The 3980-nt window shown below is 41.9% G+C and overlaps 1 long non-coding RNA gene across 1 annotated transcript; it reads right to left on the bottom strand.

The window, feature by feature from the left end:
* Window positions 1-208: 208 nt before the first annotated feature.
* Window positions 209-3844, bottom strand: LOC122898878. Its single transcript, XR_006383064.1, has 2 exons — window positions 3614-3844; window positions 209-3024 (listed from the first exon to the last, which is right to left on the bottom strand). It is a non-coding gene; the product is annotated as an uncharacterized LOC122898878 (long non-coding RNA).
* Between the last annotated feature and the right edge of the window lie 136 nt (window positions 3845-3980).

Below are 3980 nucleotides of genomic sequence, written 5' to 3'. Positions count from 1 at the left end.
GGTTTCCACTCAGGTCATGATCTCAGTGTTGTGGGATTGAGCCCCATGTTGCGGGGTTGGGGGGGGGAGGTCCGCATTCAGCAGGTGTCTGCTTAAGATTCTCTGTTCCTCTGCCCCTCCCCCAAGCTCACTCGCTCTCTCTAATAAATAAATCTTTAAAAAAACCTGTGACATGTCATTCATACAGAAAACATTCATACACAAAACATTCTTGTACAGTTTATTTACAGAATAATTGTTTAACATCAAAGTCCAGAAATAAAATTTTATCAACAACTCAGAAGGTCCCTATTCACCTCTCCCTGATCACATCCCATTTTTCTTTTGTTAATACTATGGAGGAATGTATCCTAAACAGGACAGCTGAGTTTTGCCATGTATCTATTCTTTGGTTGACTTACTTCTTTTATTTAATACAGGATACATCATGTTATTGTGGATAGCTATAAATACTCCTTTCATTGCTGCAACCTATTTCCTCATGTGACCATGCCATAATTTATTCATTCTATTGTTGGTGTAAGTTTAAGTGGTATGTTGTTTTTAACTATAACAAAGACGCACATGGCTAAGTGATGCTGTAGAGTAGAATTCCTGAGTCATCCTGAATGTGTTGTATGGTTAACTTTACTAGATAATGCCACAAAGTGATAATCCAAAGTGATTGTATCAACTTATACTATCTTCTGTGTGTGAGGAAGCTTCTTGCTTTATCCTTCTCAAACTTGTTACTGACAGATTTTTTATAATTATTCTTGGGTCTCGTTCGTGTCTAATGGTGTTGCATTGGGATCTGCTGGCTCATGTTCGTGGTTCCTAACAAGGACGTAGATATTTTCTTACACTGCTCATTTGTATCTCCTCTTTGGTGCTGTGCCTATTTAAGCCTTTTGCTTATTTAAAAAACTACATTGTCCTGTTCTTATTGATTCCTAAGTGTTCTTTATATATTCTGGGTACCAATTCTTTGTTTTACAAACTTCTCCCACATTGTGGTTTTGTCTTTTCTCCTCACCTTATGGTATTGTTTGGTAAACAAAAGTATTTTGTTTTGGTAAACAAAAATTTTATTTGGTAAAACAAAAATTTTAATGTAGTTGGATTCATTGATCATTTCCTTTATGGCTAAAAAAAAAAAAAATTGTTCTTGACCCCAAAGTCTTAAAAAGATTCTTCTGTAGGTCGACGCATTTTATATGAAATTCTTGCAGCCAGATGTGTTTTGGAATACAGACTTTTTCAGACATTGGGAAGGCACAATGGAACACATACAGTATATTTTTGTAACACTCTCAACAAGAACTGGAAGAGCAGCTCTACTCAAAAACCAATATTCATACATTATTATTTCTGCAGCAAAACATACATAGTCACCTAAGTAATATATAAATGATGACTATAAAGAACTTCATGACACTAAATCACATTTTCCACCTAATGAGTTCCAAAGAGTTTGGTGTTTCGTAAGTGTGGGGTTTTTGTAATTAGTACAGAAGTTATGGAGGCCTCATACATAAGGACAGAATTATTTCAAAGGTTAGAAGAACTTACCCGTGGAGCCGTGGACCTGGAATTTGTGTGGGAAGAGTCTTTACTACTGATTTAAAATACGGTTTGGAAGGTTCATATTTTCTATTCTTGAGTCTGCCAGTTGTGTTTTCCTTGAAATTTGTGCATTTACCTAAATTTTATTTGCACTGAATTGTTTGTAAGATGTCATAACTTTTTTGAAATATATAGTTTTGATTACTAATATAGGTTAACATCTCTCCTTGTATTTTTCAATACTAACAGATATTTATCAATTGTCTTCATCTTTTCTTAAAAAAAATCAACTTTTGGATTTTTAATCCATTGTATGCAGTGGTTCTCTAGTAGATTGGCTCCAAAGATAACAAAACACCAGCCTGTTTTTTTATTTCCATGGAGTGAATACTATCATCATGGACAATTTCAAGCCACTAATTTGAGATTAGTGGCCATGGAGTAGGGGAGAGGTATGCCTAATCGGTTCTCCTGTATCAGTACAGTCTCTGGCACATTACTTTTGATTCCCATTTCATTCATTCCTGCTCTTAATTATTTCTGTCATTTTACTTCCTTTACCTTGTTCTCCTTTTTCTGACTCTTGAAAATGGATATTTAAGCTAAAGACTTTTTAGCCTCTTTCTTATATATTTTGGACTATAATTTTTCCTCTAAGCCCTGTTTTAGCTGCATCACACAGGCACTGCTATTATTTTATTGTTCAGCTCAACATATATTCTATCATTACGACTCCTTCTCTGACAAGGGTTTATATGGATTTGTTATAATTCTTTATTGATTTTTAGCTTAATTGCATAATGGTCAAAAAACATGTGCTGAATGATTTCAATCTTTAAAATTTGTTGTGGGTTGCTTTACAGCTAAGTCTGTGGTTGATTGCGGGATGATGCCATCTTTGCGTTCCAAAAAAATGTACATTCTAATTTTGGTAATGTTCTGTGTATGAGGTCAAGTTTATTAATAATGTTATTCACATCTTCTATATCCTTATTGATTTTTCTTTTGTTTGTCTTAAAAATCACTGAGAAAGGCTTATTAAAGTAACCTAATAGGACTATAGCTTTTTCTTTGTCATTCGGTCAAGTTTCACTTTATATATTTATCATTAGGTATGCATGAACTTAAAATTTTAATTGTATTTACTTTTTCAACTCTGAAGTCACCCAAGACTCTTTCCATCCTTTTACTATCTCATCGGTCATACTCAGGAGATATTATCTTTATATAAGCTGCCCTTGGTAGACACAGTGTAAAAGAAAGAATGAAGCATTCCATGCCTTACAGAGTCCGCTGACCTGCAGGAGGACTGTCCATACTGTAGAACATATGTCTGGGGGAACTGGGCTTCACGCAGCTACTCTGGAAACCTGCACGTACTTAATTTGGACAGGAGCAAACACTGGCACTGACTGCGGAGCTGTAGGTCGCTACGGGTGTTAGAAGCTCTTCAGCGGGACCAGACAGCGCATGTGGACTCTGTTGAGAGACCAAACCCCGATGACTGATCTTTACCCATAAACGCGCTTTTACAGATTCGGCTCAGACACACAAACTTGTTTGTGTATCAGAAATACCGTCTTTTCAAACCTACCCGAAGCAGCTCTTCTCATACCTTTATCACAATACCCTGGTGTTTGGGAAGTCAAGAAAGCCACGAGTAAGACTAAACAGAAAAGCAAGTATCTTCCTCTGTTCTCCTCGTCTGAACTACCCTCCGCAGATCTCAGAGCCAAGGGCACAGCGTCTGTCCGGGAACTCACCAGGCTCGCGTCTCCAGGGCCGCATCTCGGCCGAGCGGGCTCTGCTCCGCGCTCTCACTGCGTCTCCCAGCACCGACCCAGGGGCGTCCACAAAGCCGCCAGGGCTAGCGGTCCCGACACTGAGCGACGTGCGGAGACGAACCCTCGGCCGGGACCGGGAGCTCAAGGCCTCGGTTCACAGCCCGCTTCGCTTACTTTCCCGAACCCCCGGGTCCTCCAGCGCTGGCCCGCTCCGCCCGCCACAAGCCCTGCCCGCACTCCCCTCCCCTCCCCCACCCCACCCCCATTCCCCTCCCCTCCCGCACCTTCCGACTATCTCCACCGGGAAGCCTGCAGCCAAGCTGTCACCGTTAGCGGGTTGTCTAGCGCTCATCCCTTGGCTGCAAATTTCCACCCCAAACCGCCTGGTCCGGCCGGGCTCGAAACTCAAGCCCTCCAGGCGGCGCGGGTGAGATGTGCACGGAAACAGAGAGTCACGAGAGGAGCGGGTCCCTAGTCGCGGCTGGAAGCCTCAGGGAAAGAGGCTCCGAGGCGCCCTCGAGGTTGAAGCCGCTCCAAGCTCCGACACAGCCCCGCCCACTCCCCCGCCACACCCCCCAGGTCCCGCCTCCTCTCCCCTCCCCGCAGGTCCGGAAGGAAGTCGCTGCAACAGGTGAGAGAGCGGAGCCGGAA

Source organism: Neovison vison, chromosome 2 (assembly GCF_020171115.1).
Source record: "Neovison vison isolate M4711 chromosome 2, ASM_NN_V1, whole genome shotgun sequence".
Lineage (NCBI taxonomy): Eukaryota > Metazoa > Chordata > Mammalia > Carnivora > Mustelidae > Neogale > Neogale vison.
This window is presented reverse-complemented; position numbering and strand designations above follow the sequence as displayed.